This window comes from Callospermophilus lateralis, chromosome 4 (assembly GCF_048772815.1).
Source record: "Callospermophilus lateralis isolate mCalLat2 chromosome 4, mCalLat2.hap1, whole genome shotgun sequence".
Taxonomy (NCBI): domain Eukaryota; kingdom Metazoa; phylum Chordata; class Mammalia; order Rodentia; family Sciuridae; genus Callospermophilus; species Callospermophilus lateralis.
The window spans coordinates 67,921,225-67,941,346 of NC_135308.1; the positions used below are offsets into that span (position 1 = coordinate 67,921,225).

The 20,122-nt window shown below is 47.6% G+C and overlaps 1 protein-coding gene across 3 annotated transcripts in view; it reads left to right on the forward strand.

Moving 5' to 3' along the window:
- Positions 1–254: 254 nt before the first annotated feature.
- Tspan9 (tetraspanin 9) overlaps positions 255–20,122 on the forward strand; it is a 198,098-nt gene continuing 178,230 nt past the window's right edge. For 2 of the 3 annotated variants that reach the window (XM_076854033.1, XM_076854036.1), the window contains exons 1-2: positions 261–328; positions 5,607–5,648. The gene's annotated coding sequence lies outside the window, so the exon portion shown is untranslated. Of the gene's footprint in view, positions 329–5,606; positions 5,649–20,122 lie in introns of all 3 variants that reach the window. The other variant, XM_076854034.1, reaches the window with a different exon arrangement.

The window sequence follows — 20,122 nt, forward strand, 5'->3', positions numbered from 1 at the left end:
CCTCCTTCCAGCTCTAAGGCTGGGGACCCGGCCGGGGTGGTGGAGGAGGGGGCTCCGGTGGCCGCTCTCGACTCCGCGCTTTCCGGGGCGCCCTCGGCCTGGCCCGAGTGGCGGCTCCCGGGTAGCGCAGCGCACTCTAACCACGCGCGCTCCCCGGCACCGGGCTCTGGCCCCTCGGCTGGCCCCGCCCCTCCCCGCCCCGCCCGCGGCCTCGGCGTTCCCGGGAAGGCCCCGCCCCCGCTTCGGCCCCGCCCCCCGTTTCCGCTGGCGGCGGCGGCGGTGGTGCGGGAGCGCGAGCCGAGTCGGGAGCCACATTCCGGCGAGCGCGGTGAGTGCGGCCGGGCGGCGGCCGGCGGCCGGCGGCGCGAGCCTCCTGAGGCGCAAAGTTGCGGGGGTTCGGGTTGGTGCCCGGCTGGACAGGCAAGCCTCCCACCGGGTCCCGAGAGGGGGGACGCGGCTGGGGGCGTCCCGAGGAGGCGGTACTCTGGGGAGGCGATGTGGGCAGGGCGACAGTGGGGCGAGAGGAGGAGGAATGGGGCAGGCGCCGCGAGAGGGGGGCGGGAAGGTGCGTGCGGAGCCCAGTCACTCAGCCGACAGGAGTCTGCCAAGGGAGAGGCTTGGAGGAAGACCTTCGGGAATGGGGTTGCAGGAGAGTGGACAACGGAAGCCCAGGGGAAGGGATGGGAGGTTCGGAGGATGCAGCAGAAAGGGACACCCTTGGAGCTGTCAAGGGTCCAGTAGACTGGCTTGACAGTTCATACAGGGCACATAGAGAGGGCCGGGACCTTTTGGGCAGGTTGGGATACTGCCTGCAGCTTCCTGGGTACCCCCAATCACTCCTTGGGCCACTGCTGGCAGATCGGCACTCAGAGTGACAGGGCTTTGGCACGTCCCTAGGTCCGAGATGCAGCCCATCTGTGCACTCAAGTTTGGGACTTTTAAAAACTTTCTTGTGGTTAAAAAAAAAAAAAGTCCAAATAAGCCACTAGCTTATGAGACCAGTATTTGTAGTTGTGCATGTTGAAACTAGAATTTGGGATCTCTCTCTTTAAGTTGTTGCTCTATTTTTTCTGCATCTTTCCCGGAATGTCTATAGCATCTAGCGAAGTTGACAGTCTTGGGGTAATATGGGATCTCCTGGGTATCCCGACCTTTTCTCCTCATCCCCCTCTAAAGTGGGATAAGAAACCTTAGCTTTCTAGGCTCTGTTCAGGGAACCAAATTTCTTGATTTGTTATGACAGTGCCTTTCTGACCTGCAGCTGTCCCCTTCACTGGGGCAACTCAGGCATTTCCTCCTCCAGGAAGCTTTCCTAGATTAGTGGAGACTAGGGACTACCTGACACTTCCCTTTTCTTTACTAAAAATAGCTGGAGTGAAGGTTTTGTATGTATATTTTTTCTATAAAGATGTGCAGTCAGCCTGCCATCATGATGAATGGGGAGGGGAGGAGAGGGATTATGGATAATTTCAAACAATGGACTGGACAAATCATTTATATTTAGCTGAGGAATGCAGCCAGAGAGGCAGACAATCACCCCAGCTTCCTACCCTCAGCCTGGTCCCAGCATGGCTGATATAACTGGGCTGTATGTAGGTTGAATGTAAGAGGGAGAAGAGGATCCGGGTGCACAGAACCTGAGGTATAATTCAGTTCTACTCTCACTCATGGAAGACCTGCTATGCACAAGGCCATGAACTGTTGAAAGTGTTCCAGAATGGAGTGGGGTTTTTGTTTGTTTGACTTATCAGGTTTTAATCTTCTGGTAGGGCTCTTTAAATCTGTGAACAGAGATTTCATATTAATAAGAATAATGAGTGTTTATAAAGTCATTTATAGTTGGCCAGTATATTCACTGCACATTAGCTGTATTTAATTTTATTTGATTCATACATATCCTTGTGAAGTATGTTATTTTAGTTGCCTTCTCATAGGTTATAAAAATGAGGCTTAGAGGGAATAAACTTCTCTAAGGTCAAAAAACTCATTAAGAGAGAAGCAAAACTTGAACTCATGGCTTCTGACCCCTCATGCCATGCGCCTCTCTTTCCTACTTCTGTATTGAGCCTTGTCTTAGCTCTATTTGTGCAACCTTGGGCAGTCTACCTCCCCTTTTCAACTCTTTGATTTAGAGGGATATTGAGTTAAAATGTTTCTAGGGTCTCTTCCAGCATCACATAATTAATAGTATATTATCAGCAGCCAGACAAACAATTAAATGTGTTTTATTTACATTAGGCTTTTAATTATGGCAGAAAACACAACGTAAAATGTACCATCTTAACCTTTTTTTTTTTAATTTTGAGATAAGTTCTCACTAAGTTGCTTAGGGCCTTGCTGTTGCTGAGGCTGATCTTGAACTTGTGATCCTCCTGCCTCAGCCTCGAAAGTCACTGGGAGTACAGGCCTGTGCCATCACACTCAGCCCATCTTAACCTTTTTTTAAGGGCTCTAATGTACAACAGTTCGGTAGCATTGAGAACACACGTAAAGCCGGGTGGGTGGAGCAAAAACCAAGGTGCTAAACAACTCAGCGAGACCCTGTCTCTAAATAAAATACAAAATAGGGCTGAGAGTGTGGCTCAGTGGTCGAGTTCCCTTGAGTTCAATCCCCAGTACCCTCCGCCCAAAAAGAACACACATTATTGCACAACAGATCTCCAGAACTTTTCATCTTGCAAAACTGAAACTCTGTCCATTAAACAACAATTCCCTGTTTCCCACTCCTCCGAGGTCTTGGCAATCACCATCCTGTGTTCAGTGTGGTGTGCTTATTAAGATTCCACTGTGTGCTTAATATGTGCTGCCCTTAAGTGATTAATAAAGGGAGTTGTAGAGAGGCAGCCAGCATCAATGGGTAGCCCTTGGGCCCAGGCTAACTGATAGGCGTGCCCTCCTGCATCTCTGGCTCTGTAACCTCCACGCCAAGACTATGAAGCAAATGAGTGAGTGGGTAAGGCCTTAGGCATGGGCCATCACCTCTTTTGGTCTCAGCTTCCAGCTTACAAACTAAGGATAACAATACCAAGTTCTCAGGACTGTGGGAAGGAGCAATGAGATAATGTATGTGAAGCATGTAGCTTAGGGCCTCATACACAGCAGGTGTGCAGTAAATGGAGGCTGTTATTTATAACCTAGCTGGGGAGACTCGACTAATATGCTTGGAACAAGAGAGGACAAGACTTCTTTTCTTTTCCCATTGAGCCCCAGGCTTGCTGTGGTCGTCATCCCCACTGACTAAGGGGGAATGGAGCTGGTCCAGATGCCTTAGCCCGGCAGTCAGCATCCTTCTCCTCTAGCCCCAGCCTGCCTTCTAGCTCCTCTCCCACTCTTCTCCCTCTAGGAAACCCTTGGGTCTAGCCAGACTGATCTTCCAAACATGCTTTGTTCTTTCCTTTTTTGTCCCTTAGTTCATACTCTTCACTTTCCTGGAATGCTCTTCCCATATCTTCCTTTCCGTCCTTCAAGGTTCTATGCATGGATAGCTCTTTTCAGCCTTTCCTGGCCACCCATCCCAAATGAGCCTTTTCTTTGGAATTTCTATGGCATTTTCTACCCTTGCCTGACTGTTGGCTTTCAGACTTTGCCTTGGGTGATTCTTCAGTGAATTTTTCAAACATGTGTGAGATATATATATATATATATATATATATATATATATATATATATATATATATGAGTTTTGCTAAGCTCTTTTTTTTTTTTCCATACTGGGTGTTGAACCCAGGAGTGCTCTACCACTGAGCTGAGCTGAGCTACATTCCCAGCCTTTTCTTTTTTTTTTTCAAATTTTTTATTTTGAGTGAGTGTCTTGCTCAGTGGCTGAGATCCTCGCTAAGTTGCCAAGGCCAGCCCACAAATTGCGATCCTCCTGCCTCAGCCTCCCAAGTCTCTATAATTACAAATGTGTCCTCAGCCCTTTTTATTCTCTATTTTGAGACAGGGTCTCTCTAAGTTGTTCAAGCTGACTTTGAATTTGTGATTTTCCAGCTTCAGCCTCCTGAGCAGCTGAATTACAGGTGTGTGTTAGCACATCCTGGCTCTGTGCAAAGTTCTGATGATGCAAAAAGAAAAAAGATAAAGGTCCTTGTCTTCATGGCTGTATAATCCAGGAAGGGGCTAGGAAAGGGGTTTGAAAATGACAGTTTAAAGTGCAAAGTGAGTAACTTCTGAGAGAAGAGTGGGTTTAAACGTGGATCAGTGGCCCTGATTGAGAAGGAGCACTTTATGCACCAGGTTGTGGTGGATGCCAGTGCTGAAGGGAGGCTTGAGTCTGGGCAGAGGGAGGAAGGATCAGCCTGAGGATAGGCACTGGGAAGGTGTTTGGGTGTATGAGTAGCCCAGTGGGGCCAGTGTGTGGATTGTGTGGAGGGAAGCCACTGGAGAAAGGACTGGATAGGTAGACAGAGGTTATATTGTGTATGACTTCAAATGTCCAGCCAAAGAGTTTCATCTGTCCATTCATTCATTTATTCAAGAGAAATGCAGGCACTGGGCTGGTCAACCTTGGGGTGGGGGGCTGGAATCTGTGCAGGTTTTGAGTAGGAGTTACAGAAGCAGGCCTGGGCTTAAGGATAGGGAGATCTGAATCTGAGAAGAGGGGAAATCTTGGTCAGGAGAGTGGTTGGGCAGCCATGAAAAATGGTGAGGAGGGAATGACCCTGCATGACCCAAGACCGTTTGTGAATTGATCAGATGAGGCCACAAAGGAACTTTGAAACTGCTTCTGAGCTGGGTGATTGTGAAAAATGTGATGCTGTTTGCTGTTTCCATGGGGCATTATTTCTCCAATTAGATTCTGAGTCCCTCCAGCTCATGGATTTTCTGATATTCTCACTGTACTCCCTGCTGTGAGGCACAGACTAGGCAATGTGGACCCCTGACCTTCTCAAGAAACAAGCCTTGCACCTTCCAGAATCCCACACTTGCATCCACAGCAATATTTGCACACAGGCTTGGCTTTCTCCGGAGTCATGTTTCTGTGAAGAGTCAAGTGTTTCCTGTATATATATCCTCACACTCCAAGTTAACTGCCCTTCCAACTTCTGTTGCAGTTTTATCTCCCATTTGACGGTCATTTTGCACTACTTTCTACTATGCTATTAAAAGTAGCTTTGGATGTGATAGGGAGGAAAACAACACTGTGGCCCATCCCATTATATCAGCCTCATAGTGTAAGTTGATCAAGCCGATGTCTCATGGAAGTTACACACTTTTATGTATCTTGAAACTTCGGGTCTCTTTTGAGTGGTCAGAATGTTATATCATTAGATGCCTGGGGACTATATATGTGTAATGTGGATACTGTTACTTCTATAACTGCCCACAGCAGCCCATAGCAGACATCACTAATCTATTGCAGCTGTCTTTCCTACTGAGCCAGGGTTCGGGTTCTGCTCATAATGCTTTAGGCACCCACCACCAACCGAGTGGAATTGCACCACAGCTGGAATCTGTTTGCCATTTTTGGTCTTTTCCAGTTGTTGAATCAATGGGGTCTTGGAGGGAGACTGCTGCCCCAAAGAGTGGCTATTGCTCTAGAATTCACCCTAGAGTGACTTCATAGCAAAGTGGTGATACAATTTTTTTTTTTTTTTTCCTTGCAGGAATACTCTGGGGCCAAGGTGTTTACAGAAAATACAACAAAGGTCAGTATCAGCCTGGGTCCATTGTGTGCCAGGGTCTCTGGAAATCTGTGTGTTATAAACTGAAGTCAGTTTTTCTTGCCCTTTAACTGTGGGTTGGGAAGGATAGAATAAGATGCTGACATTTTCTAGATGTTCCTCTGCCCTTGCTCCTGACTTGGAATTTATAAGGTTTTTAAAGTGGGCTTTGGAGCGCCACTGTTTCTGATTGACCACTGAGAGTACCCTTCGTTCCTTTCTTGGCCACCCCAATTGTGTGGAGGAAGCTTAGGGAAGCAAGAGAGGCTTTTAACTTCCTGCTTCCTGTCTCCTCCCCACAGGCTGGGGAGCCAGGGTGGCTTGGCCTCTCACCAGCAGGCCAGGAACGAAGCTGCGGGAGTCCAGGCCAGTCCTGTGTGTCTCCATTCCTCTTTGCCGGCTGCTGCAGGAGTGCCCCCTCTCTGCTCCTCTAGGCTCCTGGGGTCTTGCTGATGGCGTGTCTTTGTTCCCAGCCCTTGTGCATCGATGCCCCTGCTGAGCTAGCAGGCTGGAGCTACTGGCAGCCCCTGTGGATGGTGCTGATTCAGGCTCCCTGGAGGAGCTGCTTACAGACCTGGGCCTTTTTATGTTTTAATTTATGTACATTTTATCCTGTGGCTTCTCCCTGCTGGGTGATTTGTAATCTCTTACCTTCCATGAACCCAGCAGTGTGGTTGGTGGAGAAAGAGGGGAACTGAATGGTACTGACTGGTGGCTTATTTTGCCTAAAGAGTCCCCTGTCTGAGTTCCAGCAGGGATTATTTTGTGGCCCAAGAGTGGCCCTGTACTTCTTATTGTCCCACCATGCTTTGTACTTATTTATGTTTGTCATCAACCCAGTTTTTAGACCCTTTATGTATGTTAACAGTGAATTTAGTGTAATTATATGACATTGTGATTTAAATCTCATTTCACTGTCATAGTCCCATGTGGTAGCTGTCATTCTCTTGCATTTTACAGTTTTTCCTATGTTAGGTGAGCAGGGATTCCAACCCAGTTTCTGTGCCTGGCCTTTTACAGAACTGGGTTCGTTCTCCTCAGCCCCTGGGAATCTGCTGCAGGGCCCTCCCAGAGCCTGCCTGTGCAGGAATGTGTGAGCTCTCATTTTGAGTCTTCCTCCCTCCTGGGACCTGCATGGGTGTCCACTTTCATTCTCACAGCTCTGGGATTTGGGGCACCGCCTATAGTTGGACTGAGCAGTGGAGCCTGGCACATGGGCTTAGGCCAAGAAAACACAGTCTGGTGATAGTCAGGTGGCAGAGAAGGAGGGACCTGAGGACAAGAGAATGGTGGTCCTCCTGTGTGCAGCACCTCTTGCCTCATCACAGATCCTGTGGGGTCTGCTTCTGGTGGGCCCTGCCAGACAGAACTTGGTGGGGAGCCGCCCAGGAGGCCTGTGTGTCCTTGCGGAGACAGACAGCCTCTGACATCACACCATTTCTAGCCAGATGACTGTCTTGGTTCTGCAGTCTGTGTTGCAGCTAGAGTGAAAGAGACCTGAGTGAAGGACTTTGCAGACAGGAAGTTTATCCTCTCTCATGGCTTTGGTTTTGCCATTTCTTGTCATGCTGTGGGCCTCTGGAATCATGACCAGCTCTGGGGAGGGAGGCTCTCATCCTGGCTTCTGTTCCTTCCTCTCACTGGAGGTGACCTTTGCAAATTAATTGCTTTCTTCAGTCCTGTTTCCTTACCTACAAATGGGAGGTTGGGTGATTCATGGCCAAGGACCCTTTTAGCTCTGCTGTAGGTTGTTTTGGAGGTAGAACATGCCTGGGTTTTGGCTTCCAGTTCTGGAGTATCCTAATACCTCTTCCTCCAGCTAATGCCTTCTCTGCCTCTGGTCTAGAGGTAGATAGCTGACAAAAGAGGTTAATGAGTAAACCTGGTGGCCTGATTTCTGATGAAAGGGTGCACAGAGGTTGTTTACAGAGATGGCCACACCATCTCTGTAAAGATGCCTCATTGGTGCGGCTACTTTCATTTGAACTCTCTGCCTCCTGCCCCTGCCAGTGCAGTTATGAGTTGGAAGGCTCCATGGCTGGACTCCAGCCCTATAGGTTAATAACTCCAATTTTGGTTGTAGCCACAGCATCATGAAAAGAGAAAGTGCCTGGGTGTAGTTCAGAGAGACCAACAAACAACTAAAAACTCATCTGGAACCAGCCTGGGGCTCTGAGAGGGAGAGGCAGAGGAGGAGTCCTTCTGTTGACCTCGGGAGCCATTGTCACACCCCTGAGTGATTCAGTTGACACCTTGGGACCCAATATAGATTTTGGGGAACTATTCCTTGTTTAATATTGTCTGCCCTTTTGAGATTACCACACCCCTCCTGCCTTCTCTTCTCCCTCTCATCCCCTATGCGGTGGAAGGCTGGAAATGGATTCTGTTTTGAACACTTGCTTGCTTTCTGAGAGTCTTGTGACTGTCTCTACTCTCAATGGTCAGCATTTGTTAAAATATCTGATCTTGTGATAGGAACAGGATTGTGTGGAAAACAGTCCAAGGGGTCTGAAGATTCAGGAAGCTTGGTAGGTACCTCCTAGGATTCCCCCACTTGTTGGGAAGGCTTGGCTGTCACTGTGGGAGGACTGGAGGAGCCTGTGGTCTTTGGTGCAGGATCTTGGTAAGATTCTTAGTAACTTGTATAGCACCTTTGTGCAGATTTGAAAAATAGCCTTTCCTTGGGTTAAAAACAAAAATTAAAATAAATATATTATTGTACAATTAGAACAATGTCTACCTCTGCTTGGGACAGGCTTCTAGAACCCTGGTGGGCTGTGGCCCCAGCTGTGTATATACTTGCATGTACATGTCCCCCAATTATAGGGTGCACATGTTGCTGTCAGCACATATAGTCTATGCTGCTTCCACTCCCAACGAGGGGAGCATGTCAGGTTCAAAGTTAAGGGGAAAGGGCTGGGGTTGTGGCTCAGTGGTAGAACGCTCACCTGTATGCGTGAGGCACTGGGTTCGAACCTCAGTACCACATAAATATAAAATAAAGATATTGGGGCTGGGGATGTGGCTCAAGCGGTAGCGCACTCGCCTGGCATGCGTGCGGCCCGGGTTCGATCCTCAGCACCACATACAAAACAAAGATGTTGTGTCCGCTGATAACTAAAATAAATAAATATTAAAAAAAAAAGATATTGTGTCCACCAATAACTAAAAAAATAAATATTAAAAAAAAATGTGAAGGAGGGCTGGGGCTCAAGCGGTAGCGCGCTCGCCTGGCACCACATACAAACAAAGATATTGTGTCTGCTGAAAACTGAAAAATAAATATTAAAAATTAAAAAAAAAAAGTGAAGGAGATCGCCTCTGGGAAGCTTAGACAGGCAGGGGAAGTGATCTTGGGAGGTATGTCCAGAACAAGGTTGAAACAGGGTGTGGGCATACCTGTGTGTGTAGGTGAGTACATATGTGCCTGTCCTAGCGTGTGTGTGACTGGGTGTGCCCACATGGGTTGTGTGGGTGGGAGTTCTCCTGCATTCTTCTGGGACTCAGCGGAGAGGCCCTCCTGTGCCTACTCAATAGGTCAGTGTATACCTGTGATGTGAAGTCCCCTCAGTGGGCACGGCACCTGGCAGCCCTGCCTAAGGCTTCTCCCCTTGTACCTGCCACAGCATAGAGACTGAGGCTTGGGGGTCTCAAGTTCCCAATAAACCCTGGAGGGGGAGGTGCCCGGGAGAGAGGGAGCATATCCTGCCTCAGAGAGCCCCAGGCCCCTTCTGGGTCAAACCCTATATATAGCAGGGCTCTGAGGGGTAGGGTGACTGGTGGGATTTGACTAGAGTGTGTTTCTGGGTGTGTAAGCATGCAGAGTGACATGTTTTGTTTTAGAGAAAATGAGGTAGAGGTCTGGGCTTGCAATTTTCCACTCATCTTAATCCTGGGAGATTTTAAACAGCTTTGTTTAAAAACTGAGTGTGTAGATTGCAGGGACCTGAGTGAGGAAGAGCTGTTGTGTCCCCCAGGAAGGCAATTAGGTTTGAAGCCAGAGTGTGGATCTGTCTGACCATTATGTATGTATGTGTGGATGCAGCATGTGGACCCAGCGGGTGGGGAGGCGGAGTGCTTACAGCATCAGCCAGGGGTGAGTCACTCTAAATTAACAGCCATTCACACTGACTCTCTGCGCTTTGCTGCTGGAGGTGGGTGGGGGAGGGGAGGAAGGTCCAGGTTGGGGTGGGGTCCTCACCCTATCCAGGCTGTGCAGGGGCAGAAAGGGAAGAGGGTTTGGAACTACCTGTCTTGGCTCTGCCTCTGACACTGTTAGAGAAGCTGGGGATGGTGGTGGCTGGTTAGCTGGTGTCCGTAAGGAGTGGTCTGTACCAGCAGTGCAGGGAGAATAACACAGGCCACTGTTCAGTCAAGGGCAAGGGCAGTGGAATTGGTTCTGAGGATCTGTAGAGGAACTCAGGGGAGACAGATCAGAGCCTGGAGGGAGGGCTGGGATTTGGGGAGGTGAAGGAAAGGGGGCTCTTTGCCTGGTTGCATTTTGGGGGGTGAAAATCTGAGGTTGGAGTTGGGAGGGGAGCATAAGCCCAGGTGAAGAGTGAGAGGTATGGCTGGACAGAGTGTGGGGTCCTTGATCGCGGGTACCTTGAATGCTTCCTGGAGCAGCTTAGGTTCAGGAGGCTGGCAGTGGGGAGCAGGGGAATGAGGATGAAAAAGGGATGTTTTGGGAAACATGAATTTTTTTAAAAAACATCTTTCTGTTATAAAAATAAAACTCATTTTAATATTCAAATGTTACATAAATTATAGAAAGGAAAATCTCCCATAATCCTGCCCTTCAGAGATAATCGCTGTTAATACTTTGGTTTCTATTCATTTCAGATATTTAATGCTAAACTAGCATCTAGCCACCCACCTAGTTATGTTCTCAATGTCTACAGATAGAATTGTATTGGACTTCTTCTTCAACTTCTTTAGTCATCTTTTCACATGAGAATGACCTATTCTTTTCAGTGGCCACCTAGACTTGCTGAATGGGTTTTTAAAATCAATTATCTATGCAGCACAACAGAGAAGCCCATAATTTAGTGGATTCATATACTCGCCATTTCATTTGCCCGCTATGCTGTGGCTTTCATTTGCTCACCTTTAGTCTGGGCTCAGCTGGTCACTCCTGAGCTCATTAATGCAGTAACAGTCAGCTAGTGGCTCTGCAGGGACTGGATGGTGCAAGAGAGTCAGCGGGCCTTTTTCCCCCTTCTGGCTTTTCACTGTCAAGGACACTAGCCTTTTAGGAGAAAACGGAATCATCTTCTTGTAAGGTCTGGACTTGAAAGCCTCCCAAACACAGTATCTATCTACTGCTGGCCAAAACAAATCTCAGGACCAGTGGAGCTCCAGGGGTGGAAGAGACAGCTCCTCTGGTGGCAGAATGGCCATGCCATATCCAAGGGTGTATGTTCAGGGATGAGAGGGGATGGATGTGCAACCCCTCTCTTGCCCAGATGTCTGAGAACTGGAATCTTTGCAGATAGCCCCCACAGGTCTTAGGAAAACCGTAATCCCCCCTTTCTTCCCAGCCCACTCTGCCCCAGATAGGCCAACCACAGATATTGGCAAGGGCAGGGTACTTACTTTTTTTTTGTACCAGGGGTTGAACCCAGGAGTACTTAACCACTGAGTCACATCCCCAGACCTTTTTATTTTGAGATAGGGTCTTGCTAAAGTTGCTGAGGTTGGCTTTGAACTTGTGATGCTCCTACCTAAGCCTCCCAAGCTGCTGGGATTACAGGTGTGCAACATCATGTCTGGCCAGGACACTCACTTTTCATGTTGGTTGGAAGTGCTGTTTTAGGTAGATTTTCTGTGTGTGTATAGGGCTAGTGCCAGCAGAGGTTTAGACTTTGTAATAGCGTCTGTGGCCCTAGGTCTTCTTGAACCATCTAAGTTGAATCTTCCTGGCCTCTGAAAGCAAAGATCCAAGAGCTTGGCTTCTTGGAACCCCTGCTAATTTTCATGGCATTTCTGAAAAATATGAGTCTGTGAGTGACAGATCTTTAACACAGATAGCTGGCCACTCCAGGTCCGGGCCACTGCTGGAATTCCACTCATTGATTTGCCAACAAATACTGCACCTGCTATGCTCCAGGCTTCCCTCCCACCCCCTAGGAACTTCACATGTAGAACAGGAGTGCCTGGATCCGTGAGATGCACGTTACCTTTTTCTTCTCAGGAACTCATGGTGGACTTGACATTTTGACTTCCTGCAAGGTGTTCATTTTTATAATTTTCTCTTTTCATGCCCTTCCTTGGTAGTTCTTCCCTCTCTGTGAAATGTCACCAATGGCCAGAAGGCAGGAGGAAGCAGGAAAAGAGTGAGCAATGGGGCATTAATAAATCCCTAAGTCCCAGTTTTGAGGATGCTGTCGGGGAGCTGCTGGTGGAGAAGTTCTCCCCGGCTCTGGTCATTCATCAAACAGCCACCCCCACCCTGCTCGCTGGACCTAATGGAAAACACTCTCCCAGCACAGGAGTGTTCTTTTGCCTGTCATCTGCCTGGTGGTTTGTGCATTCATCAAATTAGAACAAACCAAAGTGGGCTTTCACATTTGAAAACCCAAAGTGTTTTATTTTCTCCCTGCTCCCTTTCAGCATCTTTTGGAATAGAAATACTTTGTGGTGGTAAGCATTCTGCACCCCATGGCACAGCCTCTTGGCCATTCTCTTTCTCCATCTCCTCCTCCATGATCCCACTGTGGGAGGCCTGATGTAGCTCAGCGAGGGAGTTGGTGAAAACTGTGGAACAGGAGGGAGTGTGGCCTGGTGCCACACTCAGGAATGTCCCTGATGCATCTGGGTGACTTGGGGATGTCAGCGCTGTGCTCTTGCTGCAGGGTTAATGATATCTAATCAGCTTAGAGGCTTCATATTTACAGTGCTCAGTGATGATGGAAACATGCAAAGCTGACTCTGCAAACCTTTGAGCAATCTGGCAAGACCAGAAACCTCAGCAGCTCCTTTTGGCCAAGCAATTGGAAAAACTGGATGGAGGTCTTCAGCCTGCTCCAAATGAGAGTTTGCTAGTTTGAGGAAGATAGGTCAACTCTTCATAAGCAGAGACCCAGGAGGCCCTCTTTGATTCTTCTCTGCTCTATGTCCCCATTATTTCTGGTTCTCCATGGCTATGAGGATGGGTCAAACTTCAGCATGCTGAAAGAACATAATGTTGGTTAATCAGCAAATAATTATTGAGCACTTTGATTGCTTAAAGGCTGAGACAGCTTTTGGCCCAGGTGTTCTGTGCAATAGAGAGCTTTAGCCAAATGCAGGATTGGATAAGTCGTCAACCCTTTCTATTTGTGGCTACTGACTATTTTATCTAGTTCTCTTGTTTCCTTATAAGGCTTATTCCCACAGCATCTCTGGCACCCAGGAGTGGACTCTGAAGGCAGCAAGCCATGCAGGAAGGGGTAAGATTGCTACAGATAGTTGAACATGGTGGTGCACACCTGAAATCCTAGTGACTGAGGAGGCTGAGGCAGGAGGATAGAGTTTGAGGTCAACCCAGACAACCGACCCTACCTCAAAGTGAAAACTTAAAAGGACTGGGATATAGCTCAGTGATGAAGGGCCCTGGGTTCAGTCCCAAGTATTTGGGGAAAAATTGCTATAAATACAAACAGAGCCCTCTATGTAAAATTCAAAGGAGATGCCTGCCTTGACCCACCTGGGAAGTCTTACTGCCCAGAAAAGTCACATCTTAATGGACATAAAGAATGATGGTATCCAGTTTCATTGTCCACCTTACCCACTGCTTATCCAAATAAGTCAAAGTTGTTTGACAAATTTGGAGGTCCCTTAAGGATAAGGATGGTCTTTCTTCCCCTGAGGATGCTCATTGGACTATGCCTTGGCCTCTGAGTACTGCTTTTTAAGGACAGCAGTAGAGGCAGCATCTCTGGAATATGGGTGTGGCTTTCCCAGAGGGACCATACTATGGTCACCGAGAGGGAAGTTAGAAATACGAGGGCTGGATGAACTGTTGGGTGCTTTACGCCTGCTCTTGGCCCAGGCATTGCAGTTTGGAAAAGATCAGGCAGAGTGGGTCTCTTCTTCCCAGGAGCTCACATCCTGATATTCAGATGAACATGAAGCACATGAGAAGCATTCAAAGTTTTGGGGTTGGAGGACCTGAACCATATACATTGTCTTCCCTGTGAATACTCCTGCTGGGTGCTCACCTCTGGGATAGTAATATTAATTGTAGGACACACTTATGTCAAATTGGGAAGCCATAGAATTGTTCCTAGTTCTGGGGGACAGGAAAACCTGGTTTCTTAGGTTCATGTGCTATCTGGTTGGGTGGGGGTGGGATTTGCCCTTCACCTGATGGCTCTTGAGTATGAGCCCCTGATTCTGGGCAAGGGAAGAGGTGCAAGGTGACTCTAGCATGCGTGGCCTTTCTCCTTTAGTGGGTAGCAGGTGCTGTTTAAACCATGTGTGCTGAGCTTTGTGCTCTGACTCTGGCTGTGGGTTAGTGGGAGGAAGAAGATCGGAAAGACAGGGTCAGGTCTCCAGCTCACACCTGAGGGCTGCTCCATCTCTGTGCACCTTCAGGGCAGTGGGGATGGAGTTAGTCGCAGAAGGTGAACAGGGAATGCTGCCTAATGCCACCCTCAACCCAACCATTAGTGTCTGCTGGGGAGGATGGCCTACGGATCTAGCAGATCCCCATTAGAAGATTGCCTGACCCAAGGAAGCCCTTGAATATTTGTGGATGAAGGTAGGAAGAAGGCAGAGAGTTTCAAATCTGGAAAGAAACTTCCTGGGCCAAATCACAGTCTGGAGCTGGCTGAAAGTCTGCTATTCGGTGCTCTTTCTTCTGGAATCTGATCCTCAGGAGTCTTCTCTTGAAATGCCACCGCCTCTTAGGAAGGCAGTCTGTTTCCAGCCGTGGCAGCAGCCTTGCAAGGCATTTTAAAGATGGGGTTCACAGGAGGGGTGTGTCACCCCTAGACTCCTGGCTTCCTTCCTTATCTTGCCCAGTGTTGCCTCTAGTTCCCAAAGCTTTTTATTCTGCAAAATTTTCAATGGAGTAGCTACAGGGGTTCCTCACCTCCTTCCAGAGCTTGCCAGTTACTGCCAGGAAATGCTCATGGGCCTTCGTAGGGCAGATGGGGCAGCTTTAAAGGAACACTTCAGAAGGTGCTGCTTGGTGGTATTGGTGGTTTTACTGAACGTCTTTAATATAGTCATGATTTGCATCAGGAACTAAAGCCTCAGTGTCGCCACATTCTAAACCCAGTGGTGCTAGCCTTCTCTGTGTTTCTAAGACCCTGCAGCCATCTCCACCTTCCTCACTCCCCAGCATGACAAACAGAGCTGACTCCTGGGCTCAGGAATTCTGTAATCTTCACTGGCATTTTCTGATGGCACCAGAGTTTCTTTCCTTCTCCTTAAAAACCCAGGGTCCTAAGCATACTAAGCACATGCTGTACCACTGAGCTACACTTTTATTTTTAATTGATACATAGTAATTCTACATATTTATGGAGTACAGTGGGGCACTTGAATATGTCTGTCATATATATAATGATCAGATCAGGGAAATTGACACATGTATCACCTCAGACTTTTATCATTTCTTTGTTTTAGGAATATTCAGAATCCTCTCTATTAGCTTTTTTGAAATACTCAATTAATTATTGTCCACCATGGTTGCCCTACGGTGCTAGAGAACATTAGGAATTAGTCCTCCTATCCAGCGATACCCTGTGCCTGGTAACCACCTTTCCCAGGATCTGGTAATCACTGTTTTATTTTCTGTTTATTTATTAGCTTTCCCATTAGGCTAGAGATTGTTTTTCCAAGAGGGGTAGGAGTATTTCTAATGTCTTGCCTAAGTCTCTCTTGTGGTCTCTATTCCTTCTGAAGAACAGAGGCCTTGAGTATCTCTTCTCTGATGCTTTTCCTGTTTTCTTATTGCCTGGCACCTGGTGGGCACTCTGTGTGTGTGTGTGTGTGTGTGTGTGTGTGGTTCTGGGGATTGAACCCAGGGCTTGGTGCATGCTAGGCGTGTGCTCCATCACTGAGCTGCACCTCCAACCTCTCAGATACTTTTTGAATGAAGGAATACTACACATATGATCTAAAAAGAATTGTGTCCCTGAGGGCATCTCTTTCCCCAGGACGCAGTGCTTGCTTGGCTTCACCATCCATCTTCATAATCACAGGGTTTGAGATGTCTCTGGGGAGGAGGCAGGGATCTCTGTTAGGTCTGGAGTTCTTTATGAAAGTGTCCACAGCTCTGGGAGTGGAGAATTATGCCTTCTTACCCAAAGGAAGTGGAGAGGAAGTTGAGGGAAGAGGAGGCAGCTGCTTGGAAGTCCCATGCCTGAGGAAACTGAGGCTGGTTTTCTTGGGATCTCTGGGCAGGTGAGCAGAGGAGCTTGGAGCCAGGTGTCCTACCTGCATTCTGTCTCCTCTATCCCTCTGCCACATCCATACCTGCTCCCACCTTCCTCAGCAACCCCAAGAGTACCTCAGAGCTCCTGGCTCCCTGTGTGAGAGAGGACGTCACAGGACCTGTGGGCAGCTTTGTAAGAAAACATGCACCCCAAATGGCCAAATCCATGAGGACTTGAGAGAGGCACGTGTGGGGTTATTTTAGGTTGGGTGGGCAGGCTCAGATCTCTGTGGCATTCTTGGCCTCTGGCCTTTGAGAATTGACCAGAATGGAAGGATGATAAAAATCGAGACTCCAGGAATAGCCCAGGAATTTACTCATTCTTAACCTCTGGGAAGAAGTGTTGCCCAACCCAGAGCCTGTATTGGGGGAGGGGGAAAGAAGGAAAGTTCAAGTTCATTTCCTCTTCCTCCCCTGCGCCTGCCTGGAGGAGGGGGTGGCAAGCACAGTGCGTGGCTTAGGGCCAATCTGATAAGGGAAGCAGGATTTAGAGTCCAGAGGAATGTCAGCACCCCCACCCCCATCCTTGCCTCTTGAGGAGTTGCCTGGTAACAACCTTAGAGCAGAGTTAGGGGGTCCTCTCTGTATTGCTGTGCCTGTCTCTGTTTCTCTTTCCTCTGGCAGACGACTGAGTAGACACAGCTCTGGCCTCAAATCTTCAGAAAGACCTCATTTCTTCCTCCCTTCCCCAGAGTCAGGTGGACAATCACCTTTGGCTCAGTGCACATGAGAGGGACTGTATTGAACACCCACTCCATAGTAATTCGGGAGCTCATTGATGCTGGGCCTGTCCTTAAGGAGCTCGAGTGGGCCTGTAGAGACAGACACAGGTAGACACACACAGACAATGACGTTGTCCAGAGCGGCATGGAGTGCCAGAGCACTGTGGGGCTGTAACAGGTGGAGTAGGTGGAAAGAGCAGTCCATGGGAGTCAGGACCCTGACTGGCCTTGGGCAAGTCTTGTCACTTCTCTGGGCCTTAGAGTTTTTTCACTGGAAAGTGAGGGGTTCTGATACCTGAGATCCTTTCTGGTTTAAGAGTTCTCATTACAGGAACTGTGGGGAGAGGAACCTTCTCAGATGGGTAAAATATTTCTGTCACTTCTATTTTTATTCCACATGGGGTCCATCCTTGGGTTGTCCTTGTGGTTGGGGGAAGAGCAGCCTGAAGACTCAGAGGTCACAGCTGGATCCACCTCTCTTCTGTTCTCTGGATCCTTCTATTTAGGAAAACTGCAAAGTCTGACATTAGGCTCAAAAAATCATTTGCATTTTTCCAGGACAATCTGACCTGAGGTTGAGGTGAGGCCAAAGGACTGAGGTTTTCAGAGCCTCCTTGGAGCTGCCATCTGCTCCTGTCCAGGCTCATTGGTCCCCGGTTAGATCTACCTTGTCCTTGTTTCTGTAATGCCATATTATCTGTGATTCTCCCTTCCTTTTCCCTCTCAAAGGCTCTCATTTCTCATTGTCTTGGGTGTGATCTACTTTGCTGAAATGCACCCTCCATCTTGCATTGTTTCAGCAAATGTAACAATTTGTTCAGCAATTGTTCCACCCCCTCCCCCACCGGCAATGGGGTTTGAATCTGGGACATTTAACCATTGAGCCACATCCCCAGTCCCTCCCCTCTCTCCCTGTTTTTTAAAATTTTAAATTTTGAGACAGGCTCTCACTAAATTGCTTCATGCCTTGCTGAGTTGCTGAGGCTGGCTTTGAACTTGGGATCCTCCTGCCTCTGCTTCCTGAGTTGGTGGGATTACAGGTGTGTGCCACCACGCCAGCCAGCCACTGTTTACGTTTTTTCCACTCCCGCTCCTCTGTCTTTTAGAATGCCAACTATATGGATATTAGACTGTTTGGTATTATCCTATGGGTTTCTGAGGCTCTGTTAATTTTCTTCAGTTTTATTTCTTTCTGAGGTTCATTTTGCATAGTTTCTGTTGTTACCTTTTTACACAGATCTTTTCTTTTGCAGTATCTAATCTGATTCAGACCCTTCCAGAATATTTTCACTTCAGATATTGTGTCTCCCATCTTTCATAGACCATCTGAGTCTTTCTGATGTATTTTCTGTCTCTCCTCATCATATTTTGGTTTTCTTCTTCCTTGAGCATACGGGGAATGTTTACAGCACCTGGTTTTCCGTCTTTGTCTACTAGTTTCATTATCTCTGTCATTTTGGGGGTGTGTTCTACTGATGGATTTCTCTTCTGGTTATAGGCCATTTTTCTGCTTCTTTGAATGCCTGCTAATTTTTGATTGGATGCCAGGCATTATGAATTTGATGTTGATGGATGTTGGGTTTTGTTATATTTCTTTAAATAGTATTTGACTTTATTCCGGTATGCATTTAAATGACTTGGGATCAGTTTCATACTTACAGTCTAGGGCTAATTTAGCCTCACTACTAAGGCAACACCCTTCTGAGGACTCTACCCCATGCCCTCTGAGATCTTGTCACTCTCATAGGGGATGTGAGCTCTTTTGGGACTTGAATGTGCTCCACAGATGATTGGTGTATTGCTTTTCAGTGGTTCTTCTTCAGGTCTTGTGGAGTTTCACCCCCAAGTGTGCAGATCAGTCAGGTGTTCCAGGGGACTCTTCTGCAGGTCTCTCTGAATTCTTTCTGTACAGACCCTTTTTTTTCTGGCATTTTACACTAAAAATCCTAGCTGTATGAGCTCTGATTTCTGTTTCCTCCTCTTGGTGAGACCCTTGAATTCCACTTGGAGTCCTCCTCTGGACCTGCCCTCTGGAAGTTGCCTCCAAGGCAGTCAGCTGGTTTTAGTAGGACTCCCCTCTTTTATTTGCAAGGATCACAGTACTATGGCCTGGGGTCTAATCTAAAGCAGTTTCATGCCTTCTGTCCAGTTTATTAGTTGTTTAAGGTGGGTGGGAATATTCGTACCCCATTACTTCACCATGGCTGTTGTCAGGAGCCCTGCATTGCTTTAAGTTACCTGACGTGTCTCCCTTTCCTGGATTCCTCCTTCCCCACTGGGGTGGTGCCTTCAGTTAAAACTCCTAAAAGACCCCATTAGCAGCATGTTCTTTTTCCCATATTTTTTTCTGATTTTGTTTTAATCTCTCTAAGTTGGCTGTCTCCTTTAGCACAAAGATGGTATGGCATTTTCCCCAGTATCCCTTGTACCTATCTTATTGCTTGGCATATAGTAGGTAGCTAATACATGTTGCTTGAATAAATAAATGAGAACAAATATAAGAAAATATAAGGTAACCATGCTATATGGTTCTAAGGAGTTTTTCCTTTTTATTATTGTCCTCCGCCTCCTCTTCCCCTTCTTCTTCCCCCTCCTCTTCCCCCTCCTCTTCCCCCTCCTCTTTCTCCCTCTCCTGGGGCACTTAACAACCTCCTCCTCCTCCTCCTCCTCCTCCTCTTCCTCCTCCTCCTCCTCCACCTCCTCCATCTCCTTCATCTCCTCCATCTCCTTCATCTTCTGTTCTGGGCATCATGCCTGCTAAGCAAGCACTCCACCCCTGAGCCAAACCCCCAGCATTCTAAGAACAATACCATCCTGGATGTGGGGTTCAGACCTCAAGAGCTCAGACCACATCTGTAGCATTAGGATTTCATAATTCTTAATTCAATGGTAAATTTGAATTCATCTAGAGGAGGGTGAAACCACACTCATGGGAACTTGATTAAGGATTTGGGGATGCTCATTTTGTCAGGAAATTATGAAGTGCTGTGGGAGGGGCCATAATCATGGTTTTCCAGCATGTGTAGGATGGGGAGTAAATCTACGGGCGAGTGGTCTTAGGGGATCATCAGATTTGGGTGCAGGCCCAGGAAGAGCTTTCCAGTAGAGCCATCCAACAGAGAAATGGGTTCCTTGGGAGGTAGTAAGTTTTCTGTTGCTGCTAGGATTTAAGCAGACACTCATATCTGTTGGTGAAGGATGTTGTGTTTGGGATTATAAGATTAGACATGATAGTGCATGAGGTAATCTCTTAGATACATTCTATTCAACTCTAAATCTTACTCCTGCCATTGAGACCCACGATTCATCTC